The 16291-nt window shown below is 40.7% G+C and overlaps 1 protein-coding gene across 4 annotated transcripts in view; it reads left to right on the forward strand.

The window, feature by feature from the left end:
* Positions 1–16291, forward strand: part of LOC109896017 (ceramide transfer protein-like) — a 46416-nt gene that overhangs the window by 2122 nt on the left and 28003 nt on the right. The window lies entirely within an intron of this gene.

The raw sequence follows: 16291 nt of genomic DNA on the forward strand, positions 1-16291 counted from the left end.
TACAGAGGCCAAACAAATGGTGTTACTGCTATTTGTGCAATAGGGTTAAATGACTGAAATCAGATTAAAACCATAATATGGGTTGTTGTAACTTCCCTTAGGTCCAATGCAGCTGTTTTTATCTCAATATTAAATATAATTTATGGGTAACAACTAAGTAACAATTACATACCTTACTGTGATTGTTTTCAATTAAATGTTCAAAAAGAAACAAAAATAGCTTTTTATCAAAGAGCAATTTCTCAAGCAAGAATTTTGCTAGGGCTCTCTGGGAGAGGTCTGAGTTAGGAGGGGAAAATGACAAATTAGCTGTTATTGGCAGAGCGGTGTGGAATTAACTAATTTACCACCTGGTAATGTCACCAGGCAGGCAAAAAATCCATCTCACCAAAACAGGCTGAAATTTCAGGCTGTTGTTTCTAACAGCTCTTACACTAAGGAAAGGAGAATAACTAGTCAGTTGTACAACTGAATGCATTCAACTGAAATGTGTCTATCGCATTTAACCAAACCGCTCTGAATCATAGAGGTGCGGGTGGCTGCCTTAATCAACATCCACGTCATCGGCTCCCAGGGAACAGTGGGTTAACTGCCTTGCATGGGTAGAATGACAGATTTTTACCTTGTCAACTCAGGGATTAGTTCCAGCAACCTTTCGGTTACTGGCCCAATGCTCCTACCTGCCAGGCTACCTAAAGGACATTATCATAATTTACACAGTATTATTACAACCTCATAGTGTGGATATATACAGTACCAGTCAAAAGTTTGGACACACCTACTCATTCAGGGGTTTTTCTTTATTTTTACTATTTTATACATTATATAATAATAATGAAGACATCAGCTATGAAATAACACATGGAATCATGTAGTAACCAGAAAAGTGTTAAACAAATCTAAATATATTTTATATTCTTCAAATTGCCACCCTTTGCCTTGATGACAGCTTTGCACACTCTTGGCGTTCTCTCAACCAGCTTCATGAGGTAGTCACCAGGAATGCATTTCAATTAACATGTGTGCCTTGTTAATTTGTGGAATTTCTTTCCTTAATGTGTTTGAGCCAATCAGTTGTGTTGTGACAAGGTAGGGGTGGTATACAGAAGATAGCCCTATATGGTAAAAGACAAAGTCCATATTATGGCAAGAACAGCTCAAATAAGCAAAGCGAAATGACAGTCCATCATTACTTTAAGACATGAAGGTCAGTCAATGTGGAACATTTCAGGAACTTTGAACGTTTCTTCAAATGCAGTCGCAAAATCCATCAAGCACTTTGGTGAAACTAGCTCCCATGAGTCCCACAGGAAAGGAAGACCCAGAGTTCCCTCTGCTGCAGAGGATAAGTTATAGAGTTGTCAGCCTCAGAAATTGCAGCCCAAATAAATGCTTGACAGAGTCCAAGTAACAGACACATCTCAACATCAACTGTTCAGAGGAGACTGCGTTAATCAGGCCTTCATGGTCAAATTGCTGCAAAGAAACCACTGATAAAGGACACTAATAAGAAGAGACTTGCGACTTGCTTGGGCCAAGAAACATGAGCAATGGACATTAGACCGGTGGAAATCTATCCTTTGGTCTGATGAGTCCAAATTTTTGGTTCCAACTGCAGTGTCTTTGTGAGACGCAGAGAAGGCTAACTGAAGATCTCTGCATGTGAGGTTCCCACCGTGAAGAATGGAGGAAGTGAGGTTCCCACCGTGAAGAATGGAGGAAGTGAGGTTGCCACCGTGGAGAATGGAGGAAGTGGTGTTATGGTGTGGGGATGCTTTGCTGGTGATGCTGTCTGTCATTTATTTAGAATTGAAGGCACACTTAATCAGCATGGCTACAACAGCATTCTGCAGCGCTACGCCATCCCATCTGGTTTGCGCTTAGTGTGACTGTCATTTGTTTTTCAACAGGACAATGACCAAGAAGGAGAGTGATGGTGCTACATCATGACCTGGCCTCTACAATCACCCGACCTCAACCTAATTGAGATGGTTTGGGATGAGTTGGACCGCAGAGTGAAGGAAAAGCAGCCAAGAAGTGCTCAGCATATGTGGGAACTCCTTCAAGACTTTTGGAAAAGCATTCCAAAAAAAGCATTCTGGTTGAGAGAATGCCAAGAGTGTGCAAAGCTGTCATCAAGGCAAAGGGTGGCTACTTTGAAGAATCTCTAAAATATATTTTGATTTAACACTTTTTGGTTACTACATGATTTCATAGTTTTGATGTCTTCACTATTATTCTACAATGTAGAAAATAGTACAAATAAAATAAAAACCCTTGTAGGTGTGTCAATGTTTAACTGGTACTGTATAACACAGGATTTTTTTTTTACTGTATTGGGCATTTAGGTGAAAGGTGTCTTTGTGCTTTGTGCTAAGAGAGCATTAGAAAAAAGGAACTATGTAAATGCAACTGACGACAAGGTTTTAACTACTAGCACCACACCTACACAGTCAGTGGCACTCAGTCTGTTTATAATGAAGGCAAAAATAAGACTCAAAGACGCAACCCCTTTCTGCCATCTTTCCAAATATCCCTGAGCTGTCTGTCGACAGAATCTTCTATCTGTGTTGTGTGAGGTCTTAGGAATGCAGAAACTAGCCATTGGCAGTGTTTGGAAAGCTACTCTGAAAGTAGTTTACCAAGATACCAGTCACTTAACATTGGAAGAAGGTAAGCTACACTAAAGCTACCCTTACGAGTAATATAAACACAGCAGAAAAAGAAACGTCCCTTTTTCAGGACCCTGTCTTTCAAAGATAATTCGTAAAAATCCAAATAACTTCACAGCTCGTCATTGTAAAGGGTTTAAACGCTGTTTCCCATGCTTGTTCAATGAACCATAAACAATTAATGAACATGCACCTGTGGAACGGTCGTTAAGACACTAATAGCTTACAGACGGTAGGCGATTAAGGTCACAGTTATGAAAACTTAGGACACTAAAGAGGCCTTTCTACAGACTCTGAAAAACAACAAAAGAAAGATGCCCAGGGTCCCTGCGCATCTACGTGAAAGTGCCTTAGGCATGCAGTAAGGAGGCATGAGGACTGCAGATGTGGCAAGGGCAATAAATTGCAGTGTCCGTACTGTGAGATGCCTAAGACACCGCTACAGGGAGACAGGAAGGACAGATGACCCCCCCCCCCCTCTTTTGTTCAGGGACACATTATTCCACTTCTGTTTGTCACATGTCTGTGGAACTTGTTCAGTTTGCCTCAGTTGTTGAATATTGTTCTGTTCATACAAATATTTACATATGTTAAGTTTGATAAAAAATAAATGCAGTTGACAGTGAGAAGACGTTTCTTTTTTTGCTGAGTTTAGTTTACATAAAGTAACTTTGAAAACGTAGTTTACTACATCATGATTATTTATCCCGAAATAGCTAGATCTAAATCTTAAATATCATAGACCTCAAATTGCAAGAACAGATCATTCTGGAGTTAAGTGTTAACAGAAAGTTTGTGTTTAATAGGCTAAATAAAACAATGTTTCAAGTGAGAATGAGGAAGGTCTCGTGCCATTTCCTACTTTACTCATATTTTATTTTTGCCAAAAAAGTAATGTAGGTCCAGTAGTTAGATACATGGCAAATAGTAATTAACTACAAAAAACACTACCAAGATCTGAACTTAGTTCAACTAGCACCAAGCTACTGCAAAATGTAGTTAAATTATTAGTTGAACTACATGTAGTTCACTACTCTCCAATACTGGCCATCGGTTAATGTCTTGCTCAATAGAGGCCAGCTTCACTGTTAGGATGTACACCATAGACTCGGTACAGTACACTCACTGTAGGTACAGTATTTGTGCAGAAAATGCAAGTCAGATAATTCCGCCTCAGGCTATGGCTCAACCTCATGCTGTGTCACAACACCGCAGGCTACTGTTTACGCATCGCTCTCAGAAGTATCTGCTGCATTTGTTCAGTATCCTGTGCTTCTTCCAAGAGGGATGGAAATCATACACTGCTCTTTTCATGCAGTATGTGTGTGTTTGTCAGAGATGTATTAGGTTTTGTATTCTCTGTTACGTTTATTTTCACGTACAAGGTAAAATATCTTCACATTAGAGTTGATAATGATGGTAATACTGGTACTAACTACTAGTGATGCACCGACATGAACCTTTTGGCCAATACCGATATTTTCCTTGCCAAAAAAAACCAATACCTATACTGATAACCTATATTTAAAATTTTAGCATCCTTTTTAAGCATTCTAGCACATGTAATGGATGCAGCAGTCTAAGCGAATCCAGGCTCTATCACATCTGGCTGGGATTTGGAGTCCCATAGGGAGGCGCACAATTGGCCCAGCAGCGTCCGGGCCGTCATTGTAAATAAGAATTTGTTCTTAACTGACTTGCCTAGATAAATAAAGGTTACACACACACACACTACACTGACTGAAAAGTTACTTTGTTGGCATTTCCATATGTCCCCATTACCAGTAAAACATAATCAAAACCTTTTTCTTTCACTTACTTGCTGTGCTGTTTCGTTGTTCAGTCGTTTCATTCTCAACCAGGATTTCAATGGAACGCCATTTGGGTTTTTGCGTGTCAAAAAAGATACTTGACGTGTCAAAAACGACAATCTGTTTCAGTAGCTATATAGTTAGCTAGCTAACTTTATAGCTGGGTGTCATCTAAAATAACCCTAATTTATGGTCGGACCCATCTGTGAAGCTAGCCACAATAAGGATTAGCCAAAATAGTGGACTTTGCGGGTTAGCCTTCAAAATAAAGCTAATATCGTCCGATTCCGATATGCTTACTAATATATTGTGCATCCCTACTAACTACTATAGATAATGTCAACAATACATTTTGTATTTTTTAACAACCAAGGATACAAGTGAACCAACTGCAACATCCCAAGGATACAAGCGAAGCAACTGCAGCATTGGCAGCTACAGTGTTCTCAATCAGATCTCTCCACACACACAGATAGGGATAGATTGCAGCACACTGCTCCTGGAGAAGGAGTGAAAATAAAGCCAAGCTTTATGGTCTGTGTCTGATAGAGCCTTGTGCCAGTGGACTTAATGGTTCTTCTGATTCACACAGACAGCAGAGAGGTTCTTAAGGACATGCTTGATACGAGTAGGGTGTTGTTACCCTTAGAAACTGATCTAAGGTCAGATTATTATATTTTTTACAATGGATAGTGTTTCGGGGAAGGGTAATCTGGTTACAATGACAACTTCTACCCAGTACTGATTGGTACAGGAGGAGGTTAAAGAGAAACCAGCAGCCCTCCCTCATCACTACATCAGAAGTTGAAACTAACTTATGAAATGGAACACATGGGGATTGTTTTAGCTTTATGACATTTTGCAGGCATTACATGTATGTTCCAGATACTGTGTGGTGTGGGGGCTCTGCAGTTTTTTGTTACGGGAAATAAAACGAGGAGCTTTATTAATAGTTAAGGCCCTATAAAATTTGCGATGCAGGGAATGTGGACGGAATCCAGACATTAAAACATAATTCAACAATATTTAATCATGTCTTGAACTTAGTAGGAAATCAATTAATTTGCCAAAGATTATGTCATGGACGAAATGCTTAGCCTAAGTGATTCGTATGTTCCTTCAACTTTCTGAAGAGGCAACTGCTCGTGAATCCCCATGTTTGTGCGCGTTTGTCTACCGCTTTGTGTAGCCGTTTGCGAGGATGCTAATGACAACTGCCTTCTGGTAGTTGGAAAGGGTTTCATAAAAATCTTCTCAATTAAATGTTAACTACAAAGTAGTCTATGCCTACCTGGCAGAATGAGATCATGATTATTTGCATCAATCCAGTAGTGATTTGTTTAGCAAACTCAGAAATCACGTGTGCTACAGAAACACTGCTAGCCAAGTAAGTGTCTTGCTGGTGCGCACTTGAATGAAAGGTTATCTACACCCAAAAATGAAAATTTATTAGGTTTTCCCCAGATCTCAAAAGTGGTCTCAAATTGTTGTTTTTATATTAAAAATGCGTGATTTTTTTGAGAGGGGAAACATGAAAATCGGGGGGAAAGGCTGAAACCTGGGAAAACTAAATGGAGAAACTGAATTTTGAGAAAATACATTTTATAGGGCCCTATAAAGTTTATTAAACTAGGGCAACATCAGCTGACATCAACGGGCCATTTCTACTAGAAGAGGAGCTCGAAGTCAGAAGATGTGGAATAAAAGGCCTTGCTGTCTTTAAGGAACAGATTCCAAACCCAGGTTATTGGTGTCGCCAATAGGATTCCACCATTTGCACACAAAACGATAAACTATCTAGTCCACACCAATGTGTCCCAAAGAGTGGATCTGTGTCACCAAGTAGGGTAAGAGTGCATTTGGCGCTACACATCTCAGGTTGTATTTCCACACACCTTGATTGAGTTTTTGCATCCTGCAGCCATCCATTCCCACACTTCATTGTTTGCATATCTCTGTGTTGCAATGTATCCAAGGTGTATCTCCTAATCAGTTTAGCTGACAGAGGTTTTCTCTTGGCAGCCGCCTTAGCAGCAATGTCAGCCAAATCATTACTTTTGTCTGTAAAGATTCAACCATGTGCTTTCATTTTCAAACTTGTAACTGGAGAGCATTCAGTCGAGCCATCCCATCTGGTCCATTCTTCACAGGAGCTCCCAGTGATGTCATGAATCCTCTGTTTTTCCATATTTTTCCAAAATAATGGGTAACACCAAAAGCATACCTTGAGTCTTTGTAGATATTATCTGTTTTTCCTTCAGCTTGTTTACATGCTTCTGTCAAAGCCACCAATTCCGCCACCTGTGCTGATGTTTCTGCAGGTAACGTGCCTGTCACTATCACATTGTCCATTGTAGTAACTGCCCAGCCTTCTTTCCTCACCCCCCCCCACAATGCTTGAACTGTCTGTGTATAAGATAAACTCACGGTTTTCTAAAGAATGACTCTATAAACTTATCAGAGAGCTGTATCCAAAACCAATTAGCAACAGTCGTGTTCAAGTAATGTGGTATCTGGAGGATACATGAGAGTAGCCGGATTGCATGGTGTCTTTTCAACTATACCCATGTTCCATAGATCTTTAATCACTACTTTAGTAGTGTCCATAGCTTCCTTGCTAATGGGATATGGTTTTGTGCAAGGTGGTACAACACCTGTCAAGCAGACTGGTTCCTTATCGAAAGTTCCACACTCATTTTGTTTTTGTAGTCCAAATAGGATGGTTCTGAAATGTAGACCCCTGCAGTTGTCTAATTTTCCATGTCACCTTCCCTTCAGAAATGTTCAATGTAGAGTCAAGTTGCATAAAACATCAAGACCTAAAATAGGTTGTTCAAATGAGCCTATCCACACTCCTGCATCAATCTCCATTGGACCAAGAGAAATTGATAACGGTTTGTTTCATATCTGTCTTTGTCCCCCTCTACGCTTGTTGCTCCGATGTTCTTGCCCGTGTACTGAGGACATATGTTTTGCATAAGATATGGGCAATAGTGACTTCAGCACCTGTATCTACTAAAGAAAATGTATTGCAAAGTTGTTAACCATCATGTTCACATATTCCATTTGATTTCATATGTACACCAGCTGAGATTGGAAGTAATAGGGGGTCTGTTAGTTTACCTCCACGTCATCCAGAAAACTCTGCTGCTGAGCCAGAGAGGGCTTCTTAAATTTCTGCATCAGCGTTGGGGCTGTTGTCTAGAGTCCATTTTCACATAGACTGACCCTGCTTATCCTATTCTCTTTGCCAGTGACCAGAAATCCCACAATAATGACACACCAGGTTTCTCTTCTGCTGAACGGATATTGTTGTTGGTTTCACTTGGAACCTGCACAACTCTGATAAGACAGTTTATTATGTTGATTGATGTCTCTGTCCAGTCGTGACCGTCTGTCTGATGTCGCCGTAGTTTTGTCTCCCAGTCATTAGTTGTGGAAACAAATGTTTTTCGCAAGTAATGTATGGATCAGCTGATGAGTGATAACACTCAATTCCTCCAAAAATGGGGCATCTTCATCTTCCATGTCGGGTAACCCACTAACCACCTCTTTTTTCTAAACCTTTCTTCAAATTCAAGAAACGGTTAATTTGGTCCCCAATTTGGTGGTTGCATTGGTCAGACCCTTAAGGAAAACATGTATGGTTCTCCATCTATCGGCCACATCTTGCTCTTCACCACCCACAGCTCTTTAAACCTTTTATTCAAGTACACCATGTTCATGGTTATTCAAAACAAAGGCTAATAACTGTAACCCATCATAAGGATATACAGTGCCTTGCGAAAGTATTCGGCCCCCTTGAACTTTGCGACCTTTTTCCACATTTCAGGCTTCAAACATAAAGATATAAAACTGTATTTTTTTGTGAAGAATCAACAACAAGTGGGACACAATCATGAAGTGGAACGACATTTATTGGATATTTCAAACTTTTTTAACAAATCAAAAACTGAAAAATTGGGCGTGCAAAATTATTCAGCCCCTTTACTTTCAGTGCAGCAAACTCTCTCCAGAAGTTCAGTGAGAATCTCTGAATGATCCAATGTTGACCTAAATGACTAATGATGATAAATACAATCCACCTGTGTAATCAAGTCTCCGTATAAATGCACCTGCACTGTGATAGCCTCAGAGGTCCGTTAAAAGCGCAGAGAGCATCATGAAGAACAAGGAACACACCAGGCAGGTCCGAGATACTGTTGTGAAGAAGTTTAAAGCCGGATTTGGATACAAAAAGATTTCCCAAGCTTTAAACATCCCAAGGAGCACTGTGCAAACGATAATATTGAAATGGAAGGAGTATCAGACCACTGCAAATCTACCAAGACCTGGCCGTCCCTCTAAACTTTCAGATCATACAAGAAGACTGATCAGAGATGCAGCCAAGAGGCCCATGATCACTCTGGATGAACTGCAGAGATCTACAGCTGAGGTGGGAGACTCTGTCCATAGGACAACAATCAGTCGTATATTGCACAAATCTGGCCTTTATGGAAGAGTGGCAAGAAGAAAGCCATTTCTTAAAGATATCCATAAAAAGTGTTGTTTAAAGTTTGCCACAAGCCACCTGGGAGACACACCAAACATGTGGAAGAAGGTGCTCTGGTCAGATGAAACCAAAATTGAACTTTTTGGCAACAATGCAAAACGTTATGTTTGGCGTAAAAGCAACACAGCTCATCACCCTTAACACACCATCCCCACTGTCAAACATGGTGGTGGCAGCATCATGGTTTGGGCCTGCTTTTCTTCAGCAGGGACAGGGAAGATGGTTAAAATTGATGGGAAGATGGATGGAGCCAAATACAGGACCATTCTGGAAGAAAACCTGATGGAGTCTGCAAAAGACCTGAGACTGGGACGGAGATTTGTCTTCCAACAAGACAATGATCCAAAACATAAAGCAAAATCTACAATGGAATGGTTCAAAAATAAACATATCCAGGTGTTAGAATGGCCAAGTCAAAGTCCAGACCTGAATCCAATCGAGAATCTGTGGAAAGAACTGAACTGCTGTTCACAAATGCTCTCCATCCAACCTCACTGAGTTCAAGCTGTTTTGCAAGGAGGAATGGGAAAAAATTTCAGTCTCTCGATGTGCAAAACTGATAGAGACATACGCCAAGCGCTACAAAGTATTAACTTAAGGGGGCTGAACAATTTTGCACGCCCAATTTTTCTGTTTTTGATTTGTTAAAAAAGTTTGAAATATCCAATAAATGTCGTTCCACTTCATGATTGTGTCCCACTTGTTGTTGATTCTTCACAAAAAAATACAGTTTTATATCTTTATGTTTGAAGCCTAAAATGTGGCAAAAGGTCGCAAAGTTCAAGGGGGCCGAATACTTTCGCAAGGCACTGTAGACTGTAGAGTTTCTTAATGATTCAAATGGTCCCACGTTTTCATACCTACATCTTGTGCATGTTTCAACTAGAGGTCGACCAATTAATCGGAATGGCCGATTTAATTGGGGCCGATTTCAAGTTTGCATAACAATCGGAAATCGGTATTTTTTGGCGCCAATTTTAATTTTATTTCAATTATTATTTGAATTTTATTTAACTTTTTATTTAAGAACACATTCTTATTTTCAATGATGGCCTAGGAACGGTGGGTTTACTGCCTTGTTCAGGGGCAGAACGACAGATTTTCACCTTATAAGCTCGGGGGATCCAAACTTGCAACCTTACAGTTAACTAGTCCAACGCAATAACGACCTGCCTCTCTCGTTGCACTCCACATGGAGACTGCCTGTTACGCGAATGCAGTAAGCCAAGGTAAGTTGCTAGCTAGCAACAATCAATCATAACCACTAGTTAACTACACATGGTTGACGATAATACTAGATATTATCTAGTGTGTCCTGCGTTGCATATAATCTGACTGAACATACAAGCATCGAAGTATCTGACTGAGCGGTGGTAGGCAGAAGCAGGCGCATAAACATTCATTCAAACAGCACTTTCGTGTGTTTTGCCAGCAGCTCTTCGTTGTGCGTCAAGCATTGCGCTGTTTATGACTTCAAGCCGATCAACTCCAGGTGAGGTTAGTGTAACCGAAGTGAAATGGCTAGCTAGTTAGCGTGCGCTAATAGTGTTTCAAACGTCACTCGCTCTGAGCCTTCTAGTAGTTGTTCCTCTTGCTCTGCATGTGTAACGCTGCTTCGATGGTGGCTGTTGTCGTTGTGTTGCTGGTTCGAGCCCAGGGAGGAGCGAGGAGAGGGACGGAAGCTATACTGTTACACTGGTAATACTGAAGTGCCTATAAGAACATCCAACACAAGTTGGAGACTTTTATCTCCCTCACCAACTTCAAACATCTGCTATCTGAACAGCTAACCGATCGCTGCAGCTGTACATAGTCAATCGGTAAATAGCCCACCCATTTTTACCTACCTCATCCCCATACTGTTTTTATTTATTTACTTTTCTGCTCTTTTGCACACCAATATCTCTACCTGTACATGACCATCTGATCCTTTATCACTCCAGTGTTAATCTGCAAAATTGTAATTATTCGCCTACCTCCTCATGCCTTTTGCACACAATGTATATAGACTATTTTTTTTCTACTGTGTTATTGACTTATTAATTGTTTACTCCATGTGTAACTCTGTGTTGTCTGTTCACACTGCTATGCTTTATCTTGGCCAGGTCGCAGTTGCAAATGAGAACCTGGTTAAATAAGGTAAAATAAAATAAATAAATAAATACAAATCCAATAGTCAAAGGTTAATGAAATACAAGTGGTATAGAGGGAAATAGTCATATAATTCCTATAATAACTACAACCTAAAACTTCTTACCTGGGAATATTGAAGACTCATGTTAAAAGGAACCACCAGCTTTCATATGTTCTCATGGTCTGAATGTTAACGTTAGCTTTCTTACATAGCACATATTGCACTTTTACTTTCTTCTCCAACACTTTGTTTTTGCATTATTTAAACCAAATTGAACATGTTTCATTATTTACTTGAGGCTAAATAGAATTTATTAATGTATTATAATAAGTTAAAATAAGTGTTCATTCAGTATTGTTGTAATTATCATTATTACAAATACTTTTATTTTTATCGTCCGATTAATCGGTATCGGCTTTTTTGGGCCTCCAATAATCGGTATCGGCGTTGAAAAATCATAATCAGTCAACCTCTAGTTTCAACATTTTTGACCATTCATCCAACTACACTGCTCAAAAAAATAAAGGGAACACTTAAACAACACAATGTAACTCCAAGTCAATCACACATTTGTGAAATCAAACTGTCCACTTAGGAAGCAACACTGATTGACAATAAATTTCACATGCTGTTGTGCAAATGGAATAGACAACAGGTGGAAATTATAGGCATTTAGCAAGACACCTCCAATAAAGGAGTGGTTCTGCAGGTGGGGACCACAGACCACTTCTCAGTTCCTATGCTTCCTGGCTGCTGTTTTGGTCACTTTTGAATGCTGGCGGTGCTTTCACTCTAGTGGTAGCATGAGACGGAGTCTACAACCCACACAAGTGGCTCAGGTAGTGCAGCTCATCCAGAATGGCACATCAATGCGAGATGTGGCAAGAAGGTTTGCTGTGTCTGTCAGCGTAGTGTCCAGAGCATGGAGAGCGCTACCAGGAGACAGGCCAGTACATCAGGAGACGTGGAGGAGGCCGTAGGAGGGCAACAACCCAGCAGCAGGACCGCTACCTCCGCCTTTGTGCAAGGAGAAGCACTGCCAAAGCCCTGCAAAATGACCTCCAGCAGGCCACAAATGTGCATGTGTCTGCTCAAACGGTCAGAAACAGACTCCATGAGGGTGGTACGAGGGCCCGACGTCCACAGGTGGGGTTTGTGCTTACAGCCCAACACCATGCAGGACGTTTGGCATTTGCCAGAGAACACCAAGATTGGCAAATTCGCCACTGGCGCCCTGTGCTCTTCACAGATGAAAGCAGGTTCACACTGAGCACGTGACAGACGTGACAGTCTGTAGACGCCGTGGAGAACGTTTGGCTGCCTTCAACATCCTCCAGCATGACCGGTTTGGCGGTGGGTCAGTCATGGTGTGGGGTGGCATTTCTTTGGGGGGCCGCACAGCCCTCCATGTGCTCGCCAGAGGTAGCCTGACTGCCATTAGGTACCGAGATGAGATCCTCAGACCCCTTGTGAGACCATATGCTGGTGCGGTTGGCCCTGGGTTCCTCCTAATGCAAGACAATGCTAGACCTCATGTGGCTGGAGTGTGTCAGCAGTTCCTGCAAGAGGAAGACATTGATGCTATGGACTGGCCCGCCCGTTCCCCAGACCTGAATCCAATTGAGTACATCTGGGACATCATGTCTCGCTCCATCCACCAACGCCACGTTGCACCACAGACTGTCCAGGAGTTGGCGGATGTTTTAGATCCAGGTCTGGGAGGAGATCCCTCGGGAGACCATCCGCCACCTCATCAGGAGCATGCCCAGGCGTTGTAGGGAGGTCATACAGGCACGTGGAGGCCACACACACTACTGAGCCTCATTTTGACTTGTTTTAAGGACATTACATCAAAGTTGGATCAGCCTGTAGTGTGGTTTTCCACTTTAAAGTTTGTGTGACTCCAAATCCAGACTTCCATGGATTGATACATGTGATTTCCATTGATAATTTTTGTGTGATTTTGTTGTCAGCACATTCAACTATGTAAAGAAAAAAGTATTTAATAAGAATATTTCATTCATTCAGATCTAGGATGTGTTATTTTAGTGTTCCCTTTATTTTTTTGAGCAGTGTATTTTGGAGATGCTGATTTATGTGTGATTACTGTCACCGGAGGTTTGTCTTTACTACATTTTACAGCCTGTGTTCTGGTTGGCCTAAGAAATCATTCGTCGCTGCTGTCATAATCTGTTGACTCAAAGCCAGGCAATGCTGACCAGATGCTTGAATGCCGATCATCCTTGCGCAACTCAGCCTGAGGGTAGATTGAAGGAACAAAGGGTCCTCCACACGTTGGCGCCAAGTCTGTTTTTACGACCCTTCCCTGTAATTGTTGAATTTCTTCTTTCAAGGTTTTAATCTGTCCACCAAGAGCTTTCAAACATTCTTTATCTCTCTGCAATGTCCTGTCATGATTCTACAGAAATAATTTCTCATCCCGTTTTCTTTCTTCGGCTAATAGTTAAAGATCATCGTGACTTTGTCAAGGAGTTAGACATTCTCTGTATTTTTCCCCAAGCTTTTTGCATATCAGACAGATTCCATCTTTGTCAACAATGACAGAATATTTCTTTATCTCCATGCCTACACTTCTCTACTTTGAAATGGTTCTTCATATCACTAGACAATGAATTTAAAATCTCTTTCATACTCACATCCGGAGGAGCTGTTCCACCCTTTTCCAGAGTGGTTTTCTCACTTAACAATGGCGCTACATTTAACTTCAAAGTTGTATAATATATCTCTCTCTGTTTATATATTTATTTAACCCCAAAATATATCCCCCTTTGAGGACTCAAACCATTTCTAGAACACATTGTCTCTCTAGGGCCTGGCTACCCATAAAACTTATGTTCACTTAAAAAAAGCTTGTTGACAGGGATGCAAACTAGTCACCTTTCGGTGAAATTCGCCGTTTTGAATCCAAAATATGTGAATTGTGTAGAGCCAATGAGGAAAGTTGAGTGATGCGCGTTAGGAGCAATCCTGGCTGTATCCAGGGCTCAGCCAATCGTTCACATAAAAGAATGCAGCAACCAACTTGCTAGTTACAGAATCAGCGCGCGAGCTGGAAAGTTGCAAAGGCAGTTTGCCAGTTAACTGGTATCAGTCTCCTTGCCGTTCCTCAAATTATAACGTGTTAGTTGCATACTGAACCCTGGCAATCTGTGAAATGTTAACGAAATAACTATCTGTGAACTGAAGTTTTCCCTCTACAGTATGCGGTTAATTTTCAGAATGAGAGAATTAGGTAAAAACAAGTGGATTCATGGATCAAGTGTAGCTGGAGTTGGGCCTGGCTTATGCTGGAGGCCAATAGAGGTGAAAGAAATGCCACACACTCTCCCTCTTTCAATACAGTGGATAAAACGGGTATGCCAGGTGTACTCTCTGCCTGAAAGAGATCGTTTATGCCAAAAAATGGTATCATGCTCTGCTGGCACATTGTAGAACAGATGTCCACAGGTAGAAAGTGAACAATGTAATAACGTGCAGTGTAGCCCAAAGATATTGCTTTCGTTGTGTTGAATTTGACAGTAACTTGTGTGTGAGTGAGGGGGATTACATCTTTTTACTTAGTGAATGTTAATTTGTACACAACCTTGTGCACTTGATCAATGTCTACTATAGTGGCAACTATCATAGAGCAAAAATAGAATGCCTGTTTGTTTCATTCATATTTTACTTTAAGATGTTTTTTCCCCCCAATGGCAATATTTAAATGTGTATGGTCACAAGCGTTCTATTATAAAGGCTGTGATGGCTAACTGTAATATTAGTGTATTGTTTTTTTTCTCAGGACTTTCTCAGGCAACAAATAGCATTGGATTGCTTTACTTACATTTTTTTAGCTGTGAGTTAGGTTCACATTAACCACTTATTTTACACACAGAGACTGATCATGTAGATCATATTTGTTGTTTAATTAGTTAACCTGCATTTACCGCTAGCAGGGATTTTTTTTTTACATGTTTCAGTGAAAATAGAAAAAAAAGTAACCTTTTTGGGCCCTCGCTGGTTTGTATCCCTGTGTTGAAGACTTACGTTAACCACACGTGTAAAACATTGCTACTCAACTAGCAACTCGCTTCTATGCAACAAGAAGGTTTCACAAAAGAAGGGACTCTAACCCCTAACAGAGCAAGACAAAACTCTGTAATAGAACAAAGTACTTGAACCCTTATACATCACAGATACGTTTCACTCATTGCATGCACTAATTTTAACCTGATTTGGTTCTTTTAAAATTATATTGGTCTAGACTCACTCAGCACTGATGGCCATCAATCAGGAGATTAAGAGTAGACTCTCCTCTGGATCAATACACAGTTGTTAAGTTTTCTTGTTGTTCAGACCAATTCGTCACGGCACCAAACTTTAGCAGTTGTTGTTATTCTTTAATAGCACAGACCCCAAAGCAAATCAAGGGGAGGAAATATGTTTATTCAAAGAGGATAAATCATAGATATTATGCTGAGGTAGATCATTCTCCCCTGTCCTCAGTGATGCTCTTCTGTGGTTCTCTCCCAGTTCTCCACAGAACAAAGGGACAGCATGTCGTTTTATAACCCAGCCCTAGCCAATTAGAATTCCTTGCAATAAAACTGGGCCAAATAACAAGTATCCTATTTCAGGCTCACTGTATCGACAAATCCCTCCCATACCCATTGCTCATTAATCCCCTATTACAGAAAAACTACTATTTCCATTGATTGTTAGTACTCTATTGACCTCTCGTCCTCTGCGTTGTGTATTTATCTTCGGAATATTCTTACAGTATTCACTAAGTTAGCTTATATTAAGATAATGTTTTAGAGGGCCAGAGATACACCTGTGATGATAATCTGAATTTCCCAAAAAGGCCACTAGATGTCATATGATAAAATTCTGGTAGTTTTCTGGTAAACTTCAAAAGTTTCAAGTAGTATACCCTTTGCACCTCTAGTCAGAACCACATTCCTCCTACAACTAACATGTTGATTGGAATAAGCCCTGCATAATAATATAGCCTAGTGTTGGGTGTTTGGGCCTTGTTGAGTTGATTCTGAAAGAGGGATCTATTGACCACTCATGTTTGTTGTTAAAGCGGTAGACTCACTGCTTTTCCCAAAGTACTTTC

Source organism: Oncorhynchus kisutch, linkage group LG8 (assembly GCF_002021735.2).
Source record: "Oncorhynchus kisutch isolate 150728-3 linkage group LG8, Okis_V2, whole genome shotgun sequence".
Classification (NCBI taxonomy): Eukaryota; Metazoa; Chordata; class Actinopteri; order Salmoniformes; family Salmonidae; genus Oncorhynchus; species Oncorhynchus kisutch.